Raw genomic sequence first — 27,720 nt, forward strand, 5'->3', positions numbered from 1 at the left:
GGTGGCAAGCAGGAACAGTGTCTGGATAAAGGGGGCCTTGAGAGGTAAGGAAGTCCTCCTCTTCCTCCCTCTGTTCTGCCTCAAGGGCCCTGTCCATTATTCCACGTATAGTGTGCTCCAACATGTGAATAAGAGGGACAGTCTCACTGATGCATGCACTGACACTGCTCACCATCCTCGTGGCCTCCTCAAATGGTGACAGGACAGTGCATGCATCCCTGATCAAGGCCCACTGGCGTGGTGAAAAAAAACCAAGCTCCCCTGGCCCATTCCTGCTGCCATTTTGGCACAGGTACTCATTGATGGCCCTCTGCTGCGTGTGCAGCCGCTGCAGCATGGCCAACGTAGAGTTCCATCTGGTGGGCATGTCACAGATTAGGCGGTTCTTGGGCAGGTTGTATTCCCTCTGGAGGTCTGTCAGCTGAGCAGTGGCATTATATGACCTCCGGAAATGCACACAGACTTTCCTGGCCTGCTTCAGGACATCCTGTAAGCCCGGGTACCTGCCCAAGAACCGCTGCACCACCAAATTGAGAACATGCGCAAAACAGGGCACATGGGTGAGTTTTCCCTGTCGCAGGGCAGAGAGGAGGTTGGTGCCATTATCGCTGACCACCATTCCAGGCTTCAGCTGGCATGGCGTCAACCACCTCTGAGCCTGCCCCTGCAGAGCTGAAAGAACCTCTTCCCCAGCGTGGCTCCTGTCTCCCAAGCACACCAGCTCTAGCACTGCATGGCATCTCTTGGCCTGCATTCCTGCGTAGCCCCTCGTACGCCTATGGAGCACGGCTGGTTCTGAGGAAACATCACCACAGGAAGAGGCCACAGAGGAAGAAGAAGAGGAGGGGGTGGAGGAGAGCGGTGTGTCACAACCCGTAGTAGTGTTTTGGAGGCGTGGTGGCCGAACAACCTCCAAAACTACTGTACCTTGCCCTGCATCCTTCCCAGCTGCCAGCAGAGTCACCCAATGGGCCATAAAAGACAGGTAACATCCCTGTCCATGCCTGCTGGACCACGAGTCAGCGGTAAGATGCACCTTACCACTGACCGCATGGACATTGCCTTCCAAATGCCGGTAGAGAGCTGGAATCGCCTTCCGTGAGAAAAAGTGGCGTTTGGGTACTTGCCACTGAGGTACTGCACATTCCACAAACTCACGGAAGGGGGCAGAATCTACCAACTGAAAAGGTAGCAGTTGAAGTGCTAGCAATTTTGCTAAGCTAGCATTCAACTGCTGGGCATGTGGATGGCTGGGAGTGTACTTCTTTCGGCGCTGCAGCAGCTGGGGCAGGGAAATTTGTCTGGTACTATCAGTAGATTGCCCGCATGTACTACCACTACTAGGTTGTGACACACCTATTTCTATAACTTCAGTGCAGGCTTCAGAGAGGACTGGGGGTCTAGTGGGGTTGGAGGTCACAGAAGGGCAAGGGGAGGTCCGCTTTGGTGTGGGTCTTTCTGGTATGCTTGCCAACAAGGTGCATGGCAGGTCGACATATGTCTGGACAAGCATGTGGTGCCCAAGCGGGTGATGTTTTGGCCAACGAGATACGCTTGAGACATATGTTGCAAACAGCAAAGGTACGATCTGATGGACATGTTTCAAAAAAGGGCCACACCAAATAACTTTTGCTGTACCGTTGAGACACAGCAGCGCCATGCACAAGCGAAGATGTGCCACGTAATGCAGTTGGTGTGCTGTCCTTACGCTGACCCATGGAGGGCATCATGCCTCTTTGGAGATGTGCCTGTGCCTTGTCCTCCTCATCCTCCTCTTCCTCCTCCTCTCTCCTATCAGGCACCCAGGTAGAGTCAGTGACCTCATCATCCCCTCCCTCCTCATCATCACTGTCGAAAACCTGGCAGTATGCTCCAGCTGGGGGAACATCACTGCCAGATTGCTGTCCCTCTCGGCCACCCCCTCTCCTCTATCTGTGTTCCGTCATCGGAGCCTTCAAAATGCTGCGCATCTTCATGCAGCATGTACCCAACACTGTGCTGAAACAGTTCGGGGGACTCCTCAGGAGGTGTAATGACACTGCTATGTGAGTACTTATTAATAGTGTTGGATCTCAGCTGCAGAGGCTTCTCAGGTCTAACCACCAGTTCACTCTCTATGCACTCAGAAAGTTTGGGGTTAACTCATCACAACCTCAATTCGATACCAACATGAAGCTAGCTTATTCCATCATAAGCATGGCAAAATAAAGGAAACAATATTAAAGTCTCTCTGATAGGATGGAACGTTACTGTGAAACCTTGCTAGGCAATATTTAGGAGACACGTTTGTATGTGGCTGCGTACTTAGTATATGGCATCTATATAATATTACTTCACATTAATTAGGCTCAATACTGATACAGGCACAGTCCTTCAGAATATAAGATCACGTTTCTAATGGAAGAGGTCACAGCAACTATCAATCTCTCCAAAATGGCATGTAGACAGGTTATAGGAAACAAAGCAAGTGATGTATGTTAGATCAAGATACTTGCGTTTCTGCTGGGTGTTGTGGTGCACTGTCTGGAGGTTACAGGGTGCATATAGGAGAGTCCCAGGTTCCTGGTTATTGGTGATTCCGGGTTTGGCTGATCCTAGTTGAAGTTTGACAGGGTGCAGAGGGCTGAAGGCTTGCAGCCTGGTGGTTCAGGGAGACAACTGGTCCGTAGGCAGGGTATGAACAAGGAGACAAGTTCTCCAGTGGATCCTGGGATTGAGGGTGCGATTAGGGTGTTCCCAGGTGACGGCAGGCATCCGTCAAACTAACAGAACACCCTGCCGTCATCTCTGGGCGATTTAAATAGCCCCGAATTCACGGGGGAAAATGGAGTAGGACGCTGGGTCGCACTTCCGCGTTCCAGCGTCGAACGCAGACGTCCACGCACCGGAAGTGACGCGGACGTCTTGCAGAACGGAGCGCAGCTGCTTGGATAAGGCACAGCTGCGCTCGTACTGCAGATTGTAACATCAGAGATGTTACAGGAGGACATGGTGGGACTAGGGAAGGATTGTGTGATGCCATTGTGCAGAGGGAAGAGGACGCCTTGGCAACAGCTTTGCCAGACAAACTAAGATCAGTCTGTGTGAGAGAGGATGAGGAGGATGAGGACGGCTTGGTCATCCACTCCACTAATTTCTCTGCATGTTGAGGCTCAACACGGCCAGCTCCCGAAAAGAAAGACGAGCGGCCACGGCCACGGCCACGTGCTGAAGAGGATGCACCACATCCACCACCAGCGTTACCTCTAGATGCAGAGCCTGCTTGCCCTCGTGACTCTCTGCCTCTCTTTGTTGTCCTTCCAGACATATTAATGCGTTCAGGTGCTATGTAACAGCACACGCACAGTGACACCAACTGCATTTAGGTGCTATTAAACAGCACACGCGCAGTGACAACAACTGCGTTTAGGTGCTATGTAACAGCAAAAGTGCAGTGACACCAACTGCGTTCAGGTGCTATGAAACAGCAAACATGAAGTGACACCAACTGCGTTCAGGTGTTATGTAACAGCGCACGCGCAGTGACAACAACTGCGTTCAGGTGCTATGAAACAGCAAACGCGCAGTGACACCAACTGCGTTCAGGTGCTATGTAACAGCACACGCGCAGTGACAACAACTGCGTTCAGGTGCTATGAAACAGCAAACGTGCAGTGACACCAACTGCGTTCAGGTGCTATGTAACAACACACGCGCAGTGACAACAACTGCGTTCAGGTGCTATCAAACAGCAAACGTGCAGTGACACCAACTGCATTCAGGTGCTATGTAACAGCAAACGTGCAGTGACACCAACTGCGTTCAGGTACTATGTAACAGCACACGCGCAGTGACAACAACTGCGTTCAGGTGCTATGAAACCGCAAACGTGCAGTGACACCAACTGCGTTCAGGTGCTATGTAACAGCACACGCGCAGTGACAACAACTGCGTTCAGGTGCTATGAAACAGCAAACGTGCAGTGACACCAACTGCGTTCAGGTGCTATGTAACAGCACACGCGCAGTGACAACAACTGCGTTCAGGTGCTATGAAACAGCAAACGTGCAGTGACACCAACTGCGTTCAGGTGCTATGAAACAGCACACACGCAGTGACAACAACTGCGTTTAGGTGCCATGAAACAGCAAACGTGCAGTGACACCAACTGCGTTCAGGTGCTATGTAACAGCACACGCGCAGTGACAACAACTGCGTTCAGGTGCTATGAAACAGCAAACATGCAGTGACACCAACTGCGTTCAGGTGCTATGTAACAACACACGCGCAGTGACAACAACTGCGTTCAGGTTCTATGAAACAGCAAACGTGCAGTGACACCAACTGCATTCAGGTGCTATGTAACAGCAAACGTGCAGTGACACCAACTGCGTTCAGGTACTATGTAACAGCACACGCGCAGTGACACCAACTGCGTTCAGGTGCTATGTAATAGCACACGCGCAGTGACACCAACTGCGTTCAGGTGCTATGTAACAGCAAACGTGCAGTGACACCAACTGCGTTCAGTTGCTATGTAACAGCACACGCGCAGTGACAACAACTGCGTTTAGGTGCTATGAAACAGCAAATGTGCAGTGACACCAACTGCGTTCAGGTGCCATGTAACAGCACTAGCGCAGTGACACCAACTGCGTTTAGTTGCTATTAAACAGCACACGCGCAGTAAGAGCGACTGTGTTTCTGTGCAATTCAATAGCCCACTTGCATTAACAGCGACTGCGTTTCTGTGCAAATAAATAGCACACGTGCAGTAACAGGTAATGCGTGTATGTGCAATTAAATAGCACACGTTGACTAACACGGAGTACTATGTTTAAGCTAAACCCTAATGCAGGCAATACAACACGTTAGAGCACTGCATCAAGCACAATCTCCTGTAAGATCGACTGAGTTTATGGCCAAAAACACAGCAAATGTGCAGTATAATCGACTGCGTTTATGGGCAAAAACACAGCAAACGTGCAGTAAGATCGACTGCGTTTATGGGCAAAAACACAACAAACGTGCAGTAAAATCGACTGCGTTTATGGGCAAAAACACAGCAAACGTATAGTAAGATCAACTGAGTTCATGGCCAAAAACACAGCAAACGTGCACTAACAGCAACTGCGTTTATGGGCAAAAACACAGCAAACGTGCAGTAAGATCGACTGCGTTTATGGGCAAAAACACAGCAAACATATAGTAAGATCGACTGAGTTTATGGCCAAAAACACAGCAAACGTGCAGTATGATCGACTGTGTTTATGGGCAAAAACAGCAAACGTATAGAAAGATCGACTGGGTTTATGGCCAAAAACACAGCAAACGTGCAGTATGATCGACTGCGTTTATGGGCAAAAACACGGCAAACGTGCAGTAAGATCGACTGCGTTTATGGGCAAAAACACGGCAAACGTGCAGTAAGATCGACTGCGTTTATGGGCAAAAACACAGCAAACGTATAGTAAGATCGACTGAGTTTATGGGCAGAAACACAGCAAACGTATAGTAAGATTGACTGAGTTGATGGGCAAAAACACAGCAAACGTGCAGTAAGATCGACTGCGTTTATGAGCAAAAACACAGAAAACGTACAGTAAGATCGACTGAGTTTATGGGCAAAAACACAGCAAACGTGCAGTAAGATCGACTGTGTTTATGGACAAAAACACAGCAAACGTATAGTAAGATCGACTGAGTTTATGGGCAAAAACACAGCAAACGTGCAGTAAGATCGACTGTGTTTATGGGCAAAAACACAGTAAATGTGCAGTAAGATCGACTGCGTTTATGGGCAAACACACAGAAAACGTGCAATAAGATCGACTGTGTGTATGGGCAAAAACACAGCAAACGTGCAGTAAGATCGACTGCGTTCATGGGCAAAAACACAGCAAACATATAGTAAGATCGACTGAGTTTATGGGCAAAAACACAGCAAATGTATAGTAAGATCGACTGAGTTTATGGCCAAAAACACAGCAAACGTGCAGTATGATCGACTGCGTTTATGGGCAAAAACACAGCAAACGTATAGTAAGATCAACTGAGTTGACGGGCAAAAACACAACAAACGTGCAGTAAGATCGACTGCGTTTATGGGCAAAAACACAGCAAATGTATAGTAAGATTGACTGAGTTCATGGCCAAAAACACAGCAAACGTGCACTAACAGCAACTGCGTTTATGGGCTAAAACAGAGCAAAGGTGCAGTAAGATCGACTGAGTTTATGGCCAAAAACACAGCAAACGTGCAGTATGATCGACTGCGTTTATGGGCAAAAACAGCAAACGTATAGTAAGATCGACTGAGTTTATGGCCAAAAACACAGCAAACGTGTGATCGACTGCGTTCATGGGCAAAAGCACAGCAAACATATAGTAAGATCGACTGAGTTTATGGCCAAAAACACAGCACACGTGCATTAACAGTGACTGCGTTTATGTGCAAATAAATAACACACGTGTAGTAACAGCTAATGCGTGTATGTGCAATTATATAGCACACATGTCATGCTGTAACAGCAACTACGTGTATGTGTGCAATTAAATAGCACATGTCCACTAACACTGAGTACTATGTTTAAGTTTAAACTAAACTGCATGCAGGCAATACAACACTGCAGCTAGCACAAAGAAATTGCCTAACAATAGGAATAGCTGATCTAGCTAAGCTATACAGTGTATAAATATATGTACAACGCTAGGATGTACATATATCCTCTACACACTGCAAATTTAACTATACTGACTAGCCTTCCTGCTCTATCTATCTATCTATCTATCTATCTATCTATCTATCTATCTATCTGGTAGAAAAGACACTGGGGGCCAGATTCAGGTAGAATTCCGGCGGCGTAACGTATTGCATTTACGTTACACCGCCGCAAGATTTACGGGCAAGTGCTTGATTAACAAAGCACTTGCCTGTAAACTTGCGGCGGCGTAACGTAAATCCGTCCGGCGCAAGCCCGCCTAATTCAAATGGGACGTGGATCATTTAAATTAGGCGCGTTTCCGCGCCGAACGTACTGCGCATGCTCCGTTTTAAAATTTTCCGCCGTGCTTTGCGCAAAATGACGTCGCACCGACGTCATTTTTTGAACGTCGACGTGAGTTACGTCCTTTCCTATTCACGGACGACTTACGCAAAAAAATAAAAATAAATTAAATTTGACGCGGGAACGACGGCCATACTTTAACATGGCAAGTCTAAAGATAGACCAAGAAATAGCAGCTTTAACTATACGCCGGGAAAAGCTGACTAGCGACGACGTAAGAGAATGCGACGGCCGCGCGTAACTTCGTGAATCGCCGTAAACAGCTAATTAGCATACCCGACGTGGAAAACGACGCAAACGCCACCCAGCGGGCGCCGAAGTATTACACCTGTCGGATCGAAGCCAAATGCCGTTGTATCTTGGTTTGAGGATTCAAACTAAAGATACGACGCGGAAAATTTGAAAATTAGATACTCCGGCGTATTTCTTCTGTGAATCTGGCCCTGTGTCTCTATCTATCTCTCTCTCTCTAACTGACTGTCTGACTTGTCTTTAACAAAGCCGGAACACATTACACGAGGCCGCCTTGCAGGCGGCCTTATATAGTGTGGGGCGTGTACTAAACCCCCTGAGCCATAATTGGCCAAAGCCACCCTGGCTTTGGCCAATTATTGTTCTTCGTTTTTTGCGCCTTGTGATTGGCCAAGCATGCAGGGTCATGGTGCATGCTTGACCAATCATCAGCGCGCAACGCCGCAGTGAATTATGGGCCGACGTGCGTCACTCGAATTTGGTGCGAACTACCCGTTTTGTTCGAAATTCATCGAGCGTGCGAACAGACGATGTTCGAGTCGAACATACGTTCGAGTCGAACACAAAACTCATCCCTACTCCTGTCCTCCAAACGCACCCGCGGCCTGCTGATTCGCCATAACCAGCCCTTAACCCCTCAATCACGAGACAATCCACACAGGCATTGAGGGTTAAACATGCAGAGCTTAAACTGTTTATTAAATTCCAAGACATACAATTTTACACACAGTTAGGGACACTCCCCTTAGCCTTGCCAAAGAGGGGAAGGGGACAAGGAACAACCAATGGGAACTAAACATTTGTACATTGAAACAGGCCAAGGTTATCAGTGGTGTACCCCAAGGTTCAGTGCTGGGACCCTTACTTTTCAATATATTTATAAATGATGTTGGGTCTGAGATCAAAAGTAACATTTCTGTCTTTGCAGATGACACCAAGCTATGCAGTGGAATAACGTCCTTACAGGATGTCTCCAATTTACAAGCCGACCTCAATGCTCTGTCTGATTGGGCGACTAAGTGGCAGATGAGGTTTAATGTAGATAAATGTAAAGTTATGCACTTGGGGGCTAAGAATATGCATGCATCATACATACTAGGGGGAGTACAACTGGGGGGATCTGTAGTGGAGAAGGATCTGGGGGTTTTAGTTGATCATAAGCTCAATAATGGCATGCAATGCCAAGCTGCGGTTTCCAAAGCGAGCAAAGTCCTTTCTTGTATTAAGAGAGGTATGGACTCCAGAGACAGAGATATAATTTTGCCCCTGTACAAATCATTAGTAAGACCTCATCTGGAATGTGCAGTTCAGTTTTGGGCACCAGTTCTCAAAAAGGATATAGGAGAACTGGAGAAAGTGCAGAGAAGAGCAACCAAACTGATAAGAGGCATGGAGGAGCTCAGCTATGAGGAAAGATTAGAGGAACTACATTTATTCACTCTTGAGAAGAGGAGAATAAGGGGGGATATGATCAACATGTACAAATATATAAGAGGTCCATACAGTGAACTTGGTGTTGAGTTATTCACTTTACGGTCATCACTGAGGACAAGGGGGCACTCTTTACGTCTAGAGGAAAAGAGATTTCACCTCCAAATACGGAAAGGTTTTTTCACAGTAAGAGCTGTGAAAATGTGGAACAGACTCCCTCCAGAGGTGGTTCTGGCCAGCTCAGTAGATTGCTTTAAGAAAGGTCTGGATTCTTTCCTAAATGTACAGAATATAACTGAGTACTAAGATTTGTAGGTATAGTTGATCCAGGGTAAATCCGATTGCCTCTCGGGGGATCAGGAAGGAATTTTTTCCCCTGCTGTAGCAAATTGGATCATGCTCCGCTGGGGTTTTTTGCCTTCCTCTGGATCAACTGTGGGTATGGAGTTGGGTGTATAGGATTTTACTGTGTTTTTTATTTTGTTTTTTTGTTTTTTGTGGTTGAACTGGATGGACTTGTGTCTTTTTTCAACCTGACTAACTATGTAACTATGTAACTATGTAACTATGTAAAGATAACCTAATGAGATTATGGTAAACAGGCAGTCTCTCAATACACACCCCCTGCGGAGAGATGTCTCCAGATGAGACCATTGTCTATGTGTCATGAATAGAGTTGAGCGGACACCTGGATGTTCGGGTTCGGACCCGAACCCGGACTTTGAAAAAAAAGTTCGGGTTCGGGAGCGAACCCGAACTTTGACCCGAACCCGAACCCCATTGAAGTCAATGGGGACCCGGACTTTTGACTACAAAAAACTAAGGGAAAGGGCTGGAGGGCTGCAAATGGCAGCAAAATTTCGGAAAGAGCATGGCAAGTACTCTGGAAATAAATGTGGATAGGTAAATAATTTAAAATAACATAAAAAAAATATATAATGATTTTGACCTTGGAGGACGAGGTCCATACAGTTTTGTTCAAAATTATTCAACCCCCCAATGCTGTAAAGGGTTTTAGGGAATTTAGTGTACATTTGTAATTGTATTCAGAATGAAATCCTACAAGGACTTCATAAAGAACCATATGCAACTAATATGATCTCAATTGGTTTTGTAATACAGTAGTAAATGCAAAATTCAAGGCAATGGGCACTGTTGAAACGCTACCTGGTCGTGGCAGAAAGAAGATGCTGACTTCGACTGCTGTGCGCTACCTGAAGCGTAGAGTGGAGAAAAGTCCCTGTGTGACTGCTGAGGAACTGAGAAAATATTTGTCAGATGTGGGTACTGAAGTTTCTGCTCAGACAATACGGCGCACACTGCGTAATGAAGGCCTCCATGCCAGAACTCCCAGGCGCACCCCCTTGCTGTCTCCAAAGAATAAGGCACCGTACACACGACCGAGGAACTCGACGAGACAAACACATCGAGTTCCTCGTCGAGTTCCTTGTTGGACTTGTCGAGAAAATCGACAGGCTTGCTTTGCGTACACACGTAACAGACAACAATTTGGTCGTTCTCCAGCGCGGTGACGCTCACCATGTATGACGGGACTATAAAGGGGAGGTTTGAATTTTTTGGCGCCACCCTTGGGGCTCCTTTTGCTGATTCCGTGTTTACGCGTGTTAGTAAAAGTTTGGTGAGTGACGATTCGTGCTTTTCAGTCTTTGTGCTTTCAGATTGATCTCTGCCGTTCAGTTTGTACTTGTGGGGGTCGTATCTAGGCAATCGGGACGTGCGGTCAGGTCGTATTGTTTTACATTGCGGTCCTGTCCCCGCGTTTTTGATTGTCAGGTCGTTCTTCATAGGTCTTGCTGTTCTTCACTGCAGTCTGTTTAGTGCAATTCTGATTTGTCGTTCGTTCCTAGCCTTGTAGCCATGTTGCAGGCACCTCGTCGTCGCCGACTTAGTGCTCAGCATCTTATGTGTGTAGGTCTGTTTGTTTATGACCTAGACGATGAGGAGTTCATGAACAGGAGGAGGACGCGTTCATGGACCAAGAATTGGTTGCTCCGTAGGAAAATAATCCTGTTGATTACAGGAATTTCCTGAGGATGTCTGATCCCGTCTTTCAGCACCTGTTGGCTTTGGTGTCCCCCTATATTACCAGGCAGGACACCGTTATGCGGGAAGCCATCAGTGCTGAGCAGAGGCTAGTTGCCACCCTCCGTTATCTGGCAACTGGGAGAAGCCTTCAGGACTTAAAGTTCTCGACGGGCATCTCCCCCCAGGCTCTGGGCCTCATCATTCCTGACACCTGCTCTGCCATCATCCAGGTTCTGCAGGAGGAATATATGAGGGTAAGTTTTCTCCTTTAATATCCCATTTTATGTATATAATGTATGCTAATGTATTGTAGTTCTCTCCTCCTTCCCTAATTACCATGTTTGGAATATGCTGTGAATGTCCCCTTTGCCCCCATGCATGCTGTAAACTTTATTCATGCCCCTTTTTTGGCCTACATGCCTATTTTCCTTCACTTACCTACCCAGCATGCTATCCTGGGCCCCAACCTACCTAGCCTAGTCACTTCCCAATGTATTGTGTTATATCCATTGTAATGTCCCCCCCCCCAAAATGTGTTGTAAAGTCTATGTTCACCAATTTCAAATATATATCTTTTTTTAGTTTAGGACTCCCAAACTCATCTAGCCCTCCCCTCCCAAATGTGTTGTAAAGTCTATGTTCACCAATCTCAAATATATATCTTTTTTTAGTTTAGGACTCCCAAACTCATCTAGCCCTCCCCTCCCAAATGTGTTGTAAAGTCTATATTCACCAATCTCAAATATATATCTTTTTTTAGTTTAGGACTCCCAAACTCATCTAGCCCTCCCCCAAACTTGGGCACTGGCCCATCAGAGGGGGTGTTTAATGTGCTAATTGTCTAAATATATTTTGATATAATAAGCTAGTTACAAGAAATGTTAGAATGCTTATAATGTCTTTGTCTAATCTGCTTGCAAGGTTATGTCGCTATTTTTTTTATTTTTTCTTCCACAGCTTCCGTCCACACCACAGGAGTGGCAGACTGTGGCTTTGGACTTCCAGACCCGTTGGAACTTCCCCAACTGCGGGGGAGCCATCGACGGGAAGCACGTCCGCATAGTGCCTCCACCCCGTTCTGGTTCCCAGTTTTTCCACTATAAGCGGTTCAACAGTATTGTGCTGATGGCGGTGGTGTCAGCACAGTACGAATTCCTTTTTGTGGATGTTGGGATGAACGGATGGATATCGGATGGGGGAGCCTTCAGGCAGACGGAGTTTGCGATTCGCCTTCAGGATGAGGATCTGTCATTGCCACCGGATGACCAGAATGTTGAAGGCCTGCCATTTGTTTTCCTGGCTGATAAAGCGTTTGCCCTGGGACCCCATCTTATGAGGCCATACCCTCAGCGCACCCTCACCCCAGAGAGGAGGGTCTTTTTTTTTTTTTTGCAAATATCTTTATTTGGATTTCCATCTTACAGATAGGAAGGGTAAAAACAACCCCAAAACAGTAGTCAATATGCAGTATACCAGAGCAGTACAACATAAACAAACAAAAGTGATGACTTATACAGTAGCAACAAAGAGAAAAAAAAACAAAAAAACAAAACAAAAGTAGAACCCTCAGGAGTAGAAGCATGAAGCAAATACCCAACACTGAATGTTATACAGTATGTATCAGCCTAACAACATCCATAGCTAGCATAGCTACGGGACTTAATGGCTGTAGGTATAAAAGAGTCATGGAAGTCAAGGAGCTCCACAAAGCCATGGTCGTATTACGGTGTTCAAGAAGTAGAGGGGTCAGATAGATCAGAGACCTTAAGGTGGCCTAACGAGTTGGTGAGGTCTCTTTTCAAGTACCAATCGGTATAGCGAAATGGTCGCATGACTTCTTGTAAGACTGTCCGAGTTAATGTGGCCACAATATAGGTACGCCATCTCGCAAAAAAACGGGAAGTAGAGCGAAAGTTTAGCGTAATCGTGTCCAGCCTCTCCAAGTAAAAGAGTGAGAGCATGGTCCTTTTCACTGCTTCCAGCGAGGGTGGTGTTGGTGAAATCCAATGGGACATAATAGTCCTGCGAGCTACTAGGAGGCAGAGATGAGCCCATTGCGGAATAATGAGGGGCGCCAGTGCCGTTGTAGAGGATGCTAGTGGCGTGTAGTCAAACAGGCATAATAACCGATCCTTCGGGATCCTAGTATCATGGACTGTGCATATGTGGGCAATGACAGAGTCCCAGAATTTGGAGATGGCTGTACAGTCCCAAAGACGGTGTATCAACGTGGGGCGAGGCTGGGAGCACCAGGAGCATTGCGCTTGAGTTGGGTCCGCTTTATTGAAGCGAAACGGGAAATACGCTCTGTGTATAATCTTAAATTGTGTTTCACGCCATGTTTCCGATATAGTTAGTTTGCGAACATGTCTGTATCCCTCAAGGATTTTTTCCGGTAGATCATCATCGTCAAATAGGGTGGACCATTTTCGGAATGGCGCAAGGTGGTATTTCTCCGTTTGGTGTTGAATAAGGTAGGAGTAAAGACTGGAGATGGAGTAGTCGTTTCTCTTTAGTACAACATCAATGAAGGACTGCTGGAAAGGATCAGATTTAGGTCCATGACAAGACCTCAGATAGTCAATTAGTTGATGGTAAAAGAAGGAGTGCGACGGTGGTAATGAGAATTCACTCGACAGGGCCCCGAAGGACTTAAACTTAGCAGGTTCACCATGGTAGACAGAGGTTATTTTCGTTAGCCCTTTGATTTGCCAGTGATCAAATGCTTTGTGAAGAGTGGATGGAAGAAACATAGGGTTGCCCTGGATTGGTAGATAGCGTGAGATACTAGATGGAAGGCCCAACAATTTCCGTACCTCCCTCCAAGCGATGACTGTATCTCTAATAAGTATACTTGACTTGAGGTGGGATGGTAGAGCATTATTATTGGAGTGAAGGATGGCTGAAAGGGTATGTGGGGCAGTCAGAGCACCTTCAAGTAGGATATTGCAATATTTTGACTTTCCACTCAGCCAGTCCATTCCCTGTCTAAGTAAGCATGAAAGATTATAAAACCGAATATTGGGTAGACCCGCCCCACCCTCAGACTTTGGGAGGCATAGTTTTTGCAGCGCAATGCGCTGCTTTTTGCGGGACCATATAAAAGTAGACAGAGCCCTATGGATTTTTTGCACATCAGAGTGTTTCAATAATAAAGGTATGGTCTGCATCGGATAGAGTAAGCGTGCAAATGACACCATTTTAAAAAGGTGGCATCTCCCAAAGAGTGAGAGGGGGAGGGCCGCCCATGCCTCTAGCTCCTTGACAATTTTTGAAATTAACGGAGGGTAATTAAGGACATACAAAGAAGATGGGTCACGGCCTATGCGTATGCCTAGGTATGTAATGTGTTGAGTTGCCATAGTAAATGGGGATAGAGGTCTCCATCTAGGAGATAATCGTGGGTTGAGTGCCAGAATTTCGCTTTTGTCAAAATTTATACGAAAGCCAGAGCATAGTCGGAAGGCCGCAAAGTGATCTCGGAGTCTGTCAAAGTCTGCGAGGGGGTCGGTGGAGAATAGGAGTATGTCATCTGCAAATAGGGCAGAGCGAAGAACTTGGTTACCCACGGGGACGCCACTAATCCCTTCATGGGAGTTAAGTAATCTCGACAGGGGCTCAATGGCAAAATTAAAAAGTAGGGGGGACAGGGGGCATCCCTGCCTTGTCCCTTTTGTTAGGGGTATCGAGTTCGAGACAAAATCAGGGGTAACAAGACGTGCAGTTGGTGATGCGTACATTTGTTGCAAAAATCGCATGATCGGGCCCGAAAAACCGAACCGTTCCATTACTTTGAACAACCAAGACAGACTAACGTTGTCAAAGGCTTTTTCGGCATCTAATGAAATAATAGCGACGTCGTGATCGGGGTGCGTTTTAGCGTATTCCAGTGCCAGCAAAACCTTACGGATGTTTAGAGTCGCCGAGCGTCCCGGGACAAAGCCAGATTGAGCCGAGTGTAACAAAGAAGGGAGCAGCGGAGCCAAGCGTGACGCAATAATTTTGGAAAGAATTTTGACGTCCACGTTAATTAGGGAAATTGGGCGGTAGGAGCCTGGCAGTAAGGGATCCTTCCCCTTCTTAGATAGCAGTTTTATGTGCGCCTGCGTACCAGTAGGAAGGTAGGGGCCCCCCTCCCACATGGCTGCATATACCCGTTGTAGGGTGTCCGGAACAAAGTCCTTAGTCAATTTAAAAAATTCAGCTGTGTAGCCGTCTGGGCCTGGGGCCTTAGCAGATGCCATGTTTTTGATTGTGCGCCGGATATCATCAGAGGTGATAGGGGCGTTAAGCTCCTCTAGTTGTGCAATTTTAAGCTTGGGCAGACGGATCTTAGCCAGGAGAGCTTCCGCAGCAACATTGTCTGTCTGGTCAGCTGCATAGAGTTTTGTGTAGTAATCCTCAAGCAAGTTACTAATTTCAGCAGGCGAGGTGACCAGAGAGCCAGTCGTATCTTTCAGGGAGGAAATATGAGTAGGTCGTCTTGGCCCCGAGCACAACTTGGCTAGTAACTTGCCCGCTTTGTTGCCGTATCTGTGATAATGCAGATTAACGTATGACATTTTAGCAGCTTCTTGCTGTTCCGCCCAAAGGTCAAACGTACGCTTAGCCTGACGCCACTCTTGTATATTATTGGGAGTGCGACTTAGAGTTAGGCGTTCGTGTGTCAAACGTAGAGCCTCACTCGCCCGTTCATATTGCTGCCTGGCATGTCTTTTAAATTGAGTGGTATATGAGATAATTTTCCCTCTCAGGAAAGCTTTGCCAGCTTCCCAGAAGAGGTTCGGATTGGTGATGTGTTCCCCGTTAGTTGAGGTGTATTCGTTCCATGCTTCACGAAGCATGTGGCCGAAGTCATCATTGTCAGCTAGATATGAAGGAAATCGCCATGTGGGCGAGGGGGAAGAGGGTGTAGCCTGTGCCATATGTATAATAATGGGGCTGTGATCCGAAATTCTGGCATCCGCAATCTCCGAATCGCACAAAGTAGTCGTTAATACAGGGGAGGCAAAAAAGTAATCGATGCGGGAAAACGAGTTGTGCGGGGGCGAGAAGAAGGTATACTCCTGATCCGTCGGGTGCATCAGACGCCACATATCTACATACCGCATGGAGGCAATAGATCGCGCTAGTGGAGTCAAGTCGGTCATCGGGGAGGAGGAATCGTGCGGTCCGTGTGCCACTTTACTCGTGCGGTCGGCCAGTGTGGACATGACGGAATTGAAGTCCCCGAGAGGAGGGTCTTTAACTACTTGCCGACCGCCCACCGTCGTTATACGTCCTCACTTTAGAGATGAATATCTCGGTAACGGTAGCAGCTGCTGCCACAATCGAGATATTCATCTCTTCTGTGGGCGGCCGTGTTAACGATAATGGCGGTCTCCGCGGCGAATCCGCCGCGAGATCGCCGTTATCGGTGGCGGGAGAGGGCCCCCCCCCTCCCGCCGCTGTTCCGCGCCCTCCGCCGCTTACCGGAGCCGTCGGTAGCGGCGGAGGAGATCGCGACCATCCGGCAGCTGAGCGGGGACGAGACTGAAGGAAAAATCTCCTTCGCCCGTCCCCATAGCTCCGCTGGGCGGAAGTGACGTCAAAACGTCAGTCCCGCCCAGCGTCTTAAAGAAACATTTTTTTTTTTGTCATTTGAAAAAATGACATTTCCAAATTTTTTTTTTTTTTTTTGCATTTAAGCCCAAATATGAGATCTGAGGTCTTTTTGACCCCAGATCTTATATTTAAGAGGACCTGTCATGCTTTTTTCTATTACAAGGGATGTTTACATTCCTTGTAATAGGAATAAAAGTGATAATTTTTTTTTTTTTTTTTTTCTGTGTTAAAAATTCTAAAATAAATAAAAATAAATGCGAAAAGCAAAAAAAAATATTTTTAAAGCGCCCCGTCCCGACGAGCTCGCGCGTAGAAGCGAACGTATACGCGAGTAGCGCCGACATATGAAAACGGTATTCAAACCACACAAGTGAGGTATCGCCGCGATCGTTAGAGCGAGAGCATAAATTTTTTGTAACTCAAAAAATGCAACCTGTAGAATTTTTTAAACGTCGCCTATCAAGATTTTTAAGGGTAAAAGTTTGACGCCATGCCACGAGCGGGCGCAATTTTTAAGCGTGACATGTTGGGTATCATTTTACTCGGCGTAACATTATCTTTCACAATATATAAAAAAATTGGGCCAAATTTATTGTTGTCTTATTTTTTCATTTAAAAAAGTGAATTTTTTCCAAAAAAAGTGCGCTTGTAAGACAGCTGCGCAAATACGGTGTGACAAAAAGTATTGCAATGACTTCCATTTTATTCTCTAGGGTGTTAGAAAAAAATATATATAATGTTTGGGGGTTTTAAGTAATTTTCTAGCAAAAAAAAATGGTTTTGTCTCGTAAACACCGACTCTGAAAAACAGGCCTGGGGCTAAAGTGGTTAATTTCAGGCTGGGTCGAGCCCGCAGAGTGGTTGAGAACGCCTTCGGCATCATGGCCAGCCGGTTCCGCCTTTTCCTCACCTCTCTCCACATGGCGGAATATACTGTAAGTGGAATACAATAATTTTTGCATGCTGCATCCTACACAATTATTTGCGGAGACAATCTCCTACTCAGGGCCAGATTAAGAACATCATGGGCCTGGTGCTGAGGATTTTGGTGGGGCCTTTTAGGCTGCATTCACACCTCCGCGACAAGTAACGCCGCGTACGCGGCGTATTTTGCTGCGAATAGTGTAACTTTTTTTTTACAAATCCTTCCTATTGCTTTGTATGGCCGAACGCCAATGCCGCCTGAAAAAAAGGGTCCAGGACTTTTTTTCATGCCGCAGGTGTACGGCGTCTATGAGATGTGAACCATCTCATAGACAGCAATGGGAATTCTCCCCTCCAGCGGCACGAGCGGCCGGCGTCGGGCGTTTTGTCGCGGAGGTGTGAATGGGGTGTAATAAATAATAAATAAATGTGTGGGAATGACATGAACGCAGCCCAGCCAAGGCAAGTGACCAAAGGCACAGAACCCAGAAGGAAGACCGGGTGAAGATGGAAGCGCCCGGGCCCCGCCTGATTCATCGCAGCACTGGAGGGCTCAGTCTGAAAATTGAAGTGTACACTAATGTGCTAATATGCTGTGCATACTTGTACGTTGTGGCATAACCTACCCCAGGGCCTCTAAAAAGTAGTAATGTCAGGAAAGTTTACTACCGCTTTATTATCACAGGATCCCAGGAGCCTCTCATGGGGCCCCCTACTGACCCGGTGGACGGTGGCCCTTGGGCAGTGCCTAAGTGCACAGTTGCCAACATTTAAAACATTTTTTCAGGGACACTTTTTTATATAAGTGCTATATTTAGAGTAGCTGAGATCCCCGATGTTCCTCTATACATCATAGTAGTAATCACAAAATTAAATGAGTACTAATAATGGGGCAGAACAAATATGAGAACTGAGATTTCCTTTAGTTGAACTAACAAAAGTGTGTCCATTCTAGAGCTGGTAACATTGAGGATATTCAGTATAATTTTAAAGAACTGTTTTTGTGGGTAAGCGACATAGGGGAGGAGTATGGACGGTATATAAGTGGGAAGTATGTGCAGGTGAGGGAGAGGAATGTGGAGGGTCTAACAGTAGGCACTATGTAGAGGAGAGGAGTACAAAGGGTACGGAAAAAAGCACTATGTACAGGAGAGGAGTGTGAAGGGTATGACAATGGGCAGTATGTACAGGAAGAGTGAGGGGGTATGACAGAGGGTAGTACTTACCAGAGAGAAGTGTGGAGGGTATGATGGGGCAGTATGTACAGGAGAGGAGTGTGGAGGGTATGACAGTGGGCAGTATGTACAGGAGAGGAATGTAGACGGTATGATAGTGGGCTCTATGTATAGGAGAGGAGTGTGGAGGGTATGACAGTGAACACTATGTATAGGAGAGGAGTGTGGAGGGTATGACAGTGGGCACTATGTATAGGAGAGAAGTGTATGACAGCAGGCACTATGTACAGGAGAGGAGTGTGAAGGGTATGACAGTGGGCGCTATGTAATGGAGAGGAGTGTGGAGGGTATGACAGTGAGCAGTATGTACAGGAGAGGAGTGTGGAGGGTGGGACAGTGGGCACTAAGTACAGGAGAGAAGTGTATGACAGCAGGCACTATGTACAGGAGAGGAGTGTGAAGGGTATGACAGTGGGCGCTATGTATAGGAGAGGAGTGTGGAGGGTATGACAGTGAGCAGTATGTACAGGAGAGGAGTGTGGAGGGTGGGACAGTGGGCACTAAGTACAGGAGAGAAGTGTATGACAGCAGGCACTATGTAGAGGAGAGGAGTGTGAAGGGTATGACAGTGGGCGCTATGTATAGGAGAGGAGTGTGGAGGGTATGACAGTGGGCACTATGTACAGGAGAGGAGTGTGTAGGGTATGACAGTGGGTACTATGTATAGGAGAGAAGTGTGGAGAGTATGACAGTGGGCACTATGTACAGGAGAGGAGTGTGGAGAGTATGACAGTGAGCACTATGTACAGGAGTGGAAGGATATTTAGGGACTGCGTAGTGGTTAAGCGGGTCATACATGGATTGAAATTACGCCAATTATGCAGAGACCAGCCATAGTCAATCTATGTATGGGCTAGCTGGTTTTACACAAGTCAATCTATTAATCAACTTGAGTACAACCAGCCTGTTTTTTTTTTCTTAAAACAATCAGTGCTGCCAGCTAAAGTTAGCAACACTGATCATTGTACGCACTGGCAGAACACAATAACACTGCAGGAGTGATTCCCCCATCCACAGGTCAGCAGGTGAGAGGGTGTGTGGGGACAGGCTGGGGAGAGATACTTGTCAGTGGCTGGGTAGGCACTGGTAGTATCAGAGCCAGATACACACAGGTTACATACGCCACGATCGTTAGAGCGAGAACAATAATTCTAGTACTAGACCTCCTCTGTAACTCTAAACATGTAACCTAAAAAAATGTAAAGCATCGCTTAGGATACCAAAAAAAATTGTGCTAACTTAACTAACTAACTGTTTTTTTAATGAATGAAACATTTTTTTCCAAAAAAACATGTTTGAAAAATTGCTGCGCAAATACCGTGCTAGAGCTGCACAATTAATCGTTAAAAAAATCGTGATCTCGATTCAACCCCCCTGACGATCTCCAATGCAGAGTTTGCTGATTCTTTCATATAACAAGTGGAGAGACTTTCAGCTGTCAAAAGAAAATATCTGGGCAGTCTGCCAAGTTTTTAACAGGAAACATTGTAACTAACGCTTCCTTCTTAGATCAAAGGAATACACTTCTGCGTGTAAAGAACAAATCTGGGCAGTCTGCCAAGTTTGTAAACAAAATGAAACATTGTAACTAACTAACATTGTAACTAAATTTAACCACTTAAAGTCCAACACTTGTTTCTTAAGTTAGAAAGCAATATTATTTGCTAGAAAAATACTTGGAACTGCCAAACATTATATATATTTTAGCAGAGACTCTAGGGAATACAATGGCTATTGCTGCAATATTTTATGTCACACTACATTTTCCCACTTCAATGAATAATAAAAACCATAAAAACAAAACAGTGAAGTTAGCCCATTTTTTTTTTTTTTTTTTAATGTGAAAGATGATGTTACGCCGCAACAATCGTGAGAGAATCATGATCTATCTTCTAAGCAAAAAAATTGCAATTCTCATTTTAGCCAGAATCGTGCAGCTCTGTACCCTGCAACATAAAAAGTGCAAAGACCACCATAGAGTAATTTTCTAGCAAAAAACAAATGATGATTTTTACATGTAGTAGAGAAGTGTCAGAATTGGCCTGGGTGGCAAGGGGTTAATTACCATGAGTAATATACAAATAATTATTATAAGCACTGTGATCCTATCAGTCTGCTGCAGTGTGTCAGCTTGTATTTATATTGGCCGCTCTGAATGTAGCTTCTGACAGGCTGTGCAAGCAGGCCCGTATCTCCGGAACCATAAATGATAGCCGTCCCATATTTTAACCAGTTGTGGGGTAGCTCTTCCCATGCCTACCCCCAAATGTGGGGTTTCTGTGACTTCTGGTCATCGAGCTACATCCCCCCAAATTCGATCTTAAAAAAAAAGATCGATTTTGGGCAAATGGGCCTATCTTGAGAAAGGGGCCTGGAGCTGCAGCTCCATCAGCCCCATTGTTAATCCGGCCCTGCTCCTACTTATCTGGCCCCGGTTGGGCCGAGGCACAACTTTTGTCTCCAGTAGAAACTTTGCCGGGCCTTGAAGCTGGCCACACAGGACTGCCCCCCCAGAGTGCCCGTGAAGTGCGGGACAAATACATGGACTATTTCATGGGTAGGGGGGCAATACCATCTCAAGCCAATTTGCCTTAATTTTAATTATTGACCAAATATGTATAAAAACTTTGACCAAACTTGTTATGTCTTGCTTGTGTTGCTTGTAGTTGTTTACTAAGTGTAACTAAGTGTATTTTCATTATCAACTAGCAAACATTTCCCAGGTGACCCCCAAACAAAACACATAGAAAATTATACGTATTTTAAGAAAAATCCCACACACTTTTTTCAGGTTCAAAAGCTCTTTATTTTCTGACATAATTTTTTTTTTGTTTACAAAATACACAAAAATCTGTTTTTTTTTTCTTTTTTTGGTATTTTTTTGATCATACAATATACAAAAATCAGGTATTTTTTTCATTTTTTTGGTATTTTTTGATCATACAATATACAAAAATCAGTATTTTTTTTCATTTTTTTGGTATTTTTTTGATCATACAATATACAAAAATCAGGTATTTTTTTCTTTTTTTGGTCTTTTTTGATCATACAATATACAAAAATCAGGTATTTTTTTCTTTTTTTGGTCTTTTTTGATCATACAATATACAAAAATCGGGTATTTTTTTCTTTTTTTGGTCTTTTTTGATCATACAATATACAAAAATCTGGTATTTTTTTTCTTTTTTTGGTCTTTTTTGATCATACAATATACAAAAATCTGGTATTTTTTTCTTTTTTTGGTCTTTTTTGATCATACAATATACAAAAATCTGGTATTTTTTCTTTTTTTGGTATTTTTTTTATTAAAAACTCTGAAAAATCTGGTTTTGTTATTTTTTTGGTATTTTTTTGATTCAAAACTCTGAAAAATCTGGTTTTGTTATTTTTTTGATTAAAAACTCTGAAAAATCTGGTTTTGTTATTTTTTTGGTATTTTTTTGATTAAAAACTCTGAAAAATCTGGTTTTGTTATTTTTTTGGTATTTTTTTGATTAAAAACTCTGAAAATCTGGTTTTGTTATTTTTTTGTTATTTTTTTTGATTAAAAACTCTTAAATCAGGGTTTTTTTTGTTTCTAAAACTTTTTTTGGCACATTCAGACTCTCCCCAAAACATCTATTAAATTTTTCAATTTAGTTTCCACCCTCCTTGTTCGTTCTTTTATTTCTCGGTTGGCCAGATGTATCTCCTCCACCTCTTCTCTGCAGGCCCAGATTTCTTTGATCACCATCTGGACAGTATGCCTGTCCAAGTCCAAGCCACCACCTGCTCCTGAAATGTGGGACAAAACCATTTATTAAAATTAGGCAGGCCTACATCTACATTACCTGAAGCTAGGTTAGTTATATGTTACTTTACCTGATGTGGTGGCAGGCTGCGCATCATCACCATCCCTCGGGGGTGTGGCTTGCGTGGCTTGCGTGTCAAAGCTTCATGACGCACTACGAGAATGAAGAAAATGGAAACAGGATTTTAAAAGCTTATAGGCCTGAAAGAGGAATATGATTCACTTTATACAATTTCTGGGACAATTGATATTTCTAACAACCCCTCTGGGCAGAACACAGGATTGTAGGCATTCACAAAGATCATGACATTTCTTGTACCTTTGGTCTACTTTTAAACATGTAAGCAAACCAAGTATACATTGGATCACCTCACCTCTGTGTGAACCCCAAAATGGGTTATTAAAGGGGACAACAATTATGCAAATGAGTCCACATGTGTCACCGACTGCTGAGCAGACTCTCCTTTTACTGTATATATTTTAATTTAACAGTAATAGAATTTTGTTAATAGCACATCTACATTAATTTCACTATTGATCTCACGATACATTTAGTGAAATGTCACAATTTTCTTGATTTTATGCACAATATTTTGTCGTATGAGTTGTCGTTCCGAATGTACGTCGACTTTGACGACAAATTATTGGGCAGAAAAACATGATACAGTACAACCTGAAATAAAAAACACATGGCGCGGAACAAATAATAAAAAAAAACAAAAAAACGTACTTCTTCGAATCACTCTCCTGATCCGGTTCATTTGTTCCGGCTCCCGCTTTTTGAGGTCCGACCACCTTTTTCTAATCTGTTCTTTTGTTCTTCGGACCCCAAATTTGCGATGGAGACTCCTCCACACCTTCTCCATTATTTGGGCCTTGACCTTGTTCGGGTACTTGTATGGCCCATGCCTCCCATCATAGTCCTCCTTTTTGAAGATGAGGACCATCTCCACCATTTCTTCAAAGGTCATGTTGGTGGCCTTAAATCGGATTCTCCTGGTGATCCCTCGTCCAGCCTGGCCTGGCTCCTGTAGTGCTGCCATATTTTCTAGCTTGTGCTCCCAACCAAAAAAAAGAATGAAAAGGAGCGGGGAAAGGACTACACCGCGAACGTCAGGGGTGGGGAGACGTGCGTAAAGTCACACATGCGCGTGTATAAAGGGCTACCACGTGAGTAAAAGGGGCGTTCACAGTTTGTGGAAGACGGCGGAGATAACGATCGGGTCAAACACCGGTATGTAACTACATTTTCCATGTTATTATTGATTGAATGATTTTGTGGGCTACATATTATGGTCATAAACTAAGAGATAGCTAGTTCTAAAATTTAAGGTAATGGGCCGCTATAGTGCCGTCGTACGTAACCAACGCTTTGCTTCTGCATTTTGATCCAACTATTGTTGTGTGGCCAATCTCGTTTCTCAGGATGTATTTTGAAAAAATGTCGTTTTAGACATGATGCAAATGGTCGCTTTTATGTCTTGACCAAACTAGATCGGAGTGCTTTTCTATAACGTTTCATACACAAATGAGGAGGATTTCTGGCTTATTAGTTAGACACAACTGGTCATCTGTTTCCTACGAACTGACCCAACATGATCTGCTGCTAATTCCTCCTTGTCGTTTTAGCGACGGAAGATAAGGGGCGGGGGGAAACATCTTATTCTTTAAGCATGGGCAGATGAAGTGTGCGGAGTGTATATAAGGCTCGAACACACGTGGCGTCCATACGACCGGGTTGCGTAAGAAAGACGTTTGACAAGCGTGTAGGTATGCTTCGAACTTGGGACAGCAGTGGCATATTCAGGAAAGACAGACATTTAAAGGATCAATAACCCCACATTTTTATGGGCATAAATAGCTTACTTTACCTTATATCAGTCTGGATTTCATGTCCTCATTGTTCGTTTTTGCTTTTAAGCAGCTGTAATCCTTTGCATAAATCCACACTTCCTGGTTCTCTGGCTCACTCTAAAATTTCTCATGGGAGCTTCTCACTGTGGTCTAAGCTGTGTGTCTAAAAATCCTCAGAAACAATGTGAATTTTTTTTTGGACAAAAATATGCCCTGGATTTGTTTGTTTTTGTTCTGTGTGTCTCTTTACTTCACAGAAACATTAAATCAGTTTAAAAGCGAAAGTGAAACTAGAGGCACATTATATGTATGCACTTGTATGTCTCTAGACCCTGTAAACAGTCATTTCAGCCAAAAAAGATTTATCCATTAGTGACCCTTTAAGGGCTAGCTCGTGAGAAAGAGTAATTAACTTTATAGACTGTGTATTGACATTATTTTTTTCTCCTTGGTTTTGGACAGGAAACGATGAACCAATTTAATAAGCCCGAATTCCTAGAAATTTTTTTTGACCGGTGGAGAGAACTTCCAGTTCTGTGGGCTACCAAAGACCCCATATCCCGCAATAAAGACTTGCGTAAAACAGCACTGGAGAGCCTGCTCCCACTTGTGCGGAGACAGGTGGGGTGTGATGTGACGACTGACCAGTTGGAGGTCAAAATTGGGACCTTTAGAGGCACCTACAGGAAGGCACGCAACAGGGTCTTGGCTTCGATGAGGTCTGGAGCTGGAGCAGGGCAGGTATATGTACCCAAGTTGTGGTACTATAGTAAACTGAGCTTCCTAGATGAACACCTGGAGGTAAGGGAGTCACTTTCTAGCCTTCCCCCCAGAAGTAACAGAAGGTACAGCCTTCCCTCCAGCCTTCCCTCCAGCCTTCCCTCCAGCCTTCCCTCCAGCCAACCTGCTGCTCCCTCTGCAGATGAGCCCTCTCAGCAGCCTTCCATCCTGGATGAAGATCCGGATTTGCCCAGCTGGAGCCAGGTATAGTACTTTCAATGTGCAAATGTGTGGTGTTTAAATGTTGTTAAAGAGATGTAAATTAAGATGTTAAAGGTAAAAAAAAGTAGAGATAAAAGTGTTATACAGATCATTTGTCAGTATTGGCCAGGAATGATTTTTGTGTGATTCCAAAAAAACATGGGTCACAATGATTGGCTTAGCTAATTCGTAAAAAAAAGAATGCAACAGTCAGGAGCTGAAAATTGTGTCTTATTTTTAAAAACCAAAGTAAAACTGTACCTTTTTTACATACACAGGACGAGACCAGCCAGCAGGAGGATCAGGAAAATGGCAGGCAGGAGGAGGGCAGGGTGAGTGGCTTGGAGGAGGCTGCAGGCCCAAGTAACTTGGACGAGGTGGCAGGCCCAAGTGGCTTGGACGAGGTGGCTGGGCGAAGTACCAGGTGTCAGGTGCCTCCTCTTCGCCTGCGTCCAAGAAGGCAGGTGAGGGATACGAGGGTGCGTGACGCCTCACTGGCCCTCATTCGGGAAGCCCATGCCTGCCTTCAGCAGCCTCCCACTGCTCAGGAGGGATTTGTTACAGTGGTTTTGGCCAAAATGGCAGAAATGACAGAGGACCAGCGCTTACTCTTTGAGGGACTCCTCATCACCCTAGCAAATCAGGGGGTGAGGGGTCTTCTCACGGAGGACACTGTCATTTGCAGACATGCCCATCCTCAGACACCAGCTAACTCACAACCTCCTCCACCTTCTTCTTCTCATGCTACTTCTCAACCTCCCCCACCTTCTTCTTCTCATGCTACTTCTCAACCTCCCCCACCTTCTTCTTCTCATGCTACTTCTCAACCTCCCCCACCTTCTTCTTCTCATGCTACTTCTCAACATTCTTCTTCCTCTTCTTCTCCTGCTCATTCTCAACATTCTTCTTCCTCTTCTTCTCCTGCTCATTCTCAACATTCTTCTTCCTCTTCTTCTCCTGCTCATTCTCAACATTCTTCTTCCTCTTCTGCTCCTGCTCATTCTCAACATTCTTCTTCCTCTTCTTCTCCTGCTCATTCTCAACATTCTTCTTCTACTACTCCTACTCCACCTTCTTCTACTGATCCTCCTCCTTCTACTGCTCCTCCTCCTTCTACTGCTCTTCCTCCTTCTACTGCTCCTCCTCCTCCTCCACCACCTTCGTCTACTCCTCCTCCACCACCTTCGTCTACTCCTCCTCCTGGCATGAGTACTACCCCTGTGGCACCACCTCCAGCCAGGCAGAAGAGGAAGGCTGCTGAGAAGGCTGCAGAGAAGGTCAAAGAGCAGGCTGCAGGGAAGCCACCAAGGAAGGCCTTGAAGAAAACCAGAAAGTGACTCCCTTACTTCCATGTGGTGTACCAGAGTTCAGGCTGCTATAGTACCACAACCTGGTGACATCTGCCTGCCCTGCTCCAGTTTGTGACCTCGGGGAGTCCAGGACCTTGATGCGTTCCTTCCTGAATGAACCTCTCAAGTCCCCATATTGGCCTCCAACTGCTCACCAGTCACATCAGGCTGTGCACAAATGGCAGCAAGCTCTCCAGTGCTGCCTTTTGCTTATTTACTTTAGTTTTCTAACCAAAATAAATGGTAAATTTTGATTTTACAGTTCATACTTGTCCTTGTTTTTTTTTGCAACAACATTTAGCTTGTGAGAAGGCAGGTTATGTTTAAAATAAAATGGGATATAAGGTGTAATTTGAAAGGGACAGATGAGATAAGACAAAGCAATAAGGTTTCAATGGGGGGAACTTGACATTCCAAAAAAAAGAGGATTTGCATTTTTGCTAAATTATAAATTAAGGGGAATATTAAGAGCAGGATTTAAAACACAGGACCAAAATAAGGTGACAATTTTTGATGAAAATATAATTGAGATCAGTAAGAAAAAGGTTCCACAAAATTTAACAGAACTCTGTGTGAATATCATAACAAAAGCAAAAAAGAATATTGCTGTTTTGTGCCCTTACAAAAAATTGGGTAAAGCGCTGCAAATAAACGATGCAATAATGTTGGAAGCGGGACGAATGTGCTATCTCCATTCCAAACGCTACTTTTACCGAGGGTGTTCTCCAGTGTCCAAGTTTTTCACAGGTTTCTTAGCATACACACGACCAAGTTTCTCGTTGAGAAAACAGCCCGACGAAGAACTTGTCGATCCAAAATCCACTCCCGTCGTGAAAATAGAGAACCTGCTCTCTTTTTGGCTCGACGAGTTCCTCGACGAGTTTCTCGATGAAAAGTGTATACACGACCGAGTTTCTCGGCAGAATCCGGCTCAGACCGAGTTTCTGGCTGAATTCTGCCGAGAAACTCGGTCGTGTGTACGGGGCCTAAGAGTCGACTGCAGTATGCCGAAAGTCATGTGGGCAAACCACACACGTTTTGGGATTGTGTTGTGTGGACTTATGAAACAAAATTACAACTGTTTGGGCCCAAGGATCAACGCTATGTTTGGAGGAGGAAGAACAAGGCCTATGATGAAAAGAACACCTTGCCTACTGTGAAGCATGGCGGGGGGTCAATCATGCTTTGGGGCTGTTTTGCTTCTGCAG

This window comes from Rana temporaria, chromosome 13 (genome assembly GCF_905171775.1).
Source record: "Rana temporaria chromosome 13, aRanTem1.1, whole genome shotgun sequence".
Taxonomy (NCBI): domain Eukaryota; kingdom Metazoa; phylum Chordata; class Amphibia; order Anura; family Ranidae; genus Rana; species Rana temporaria.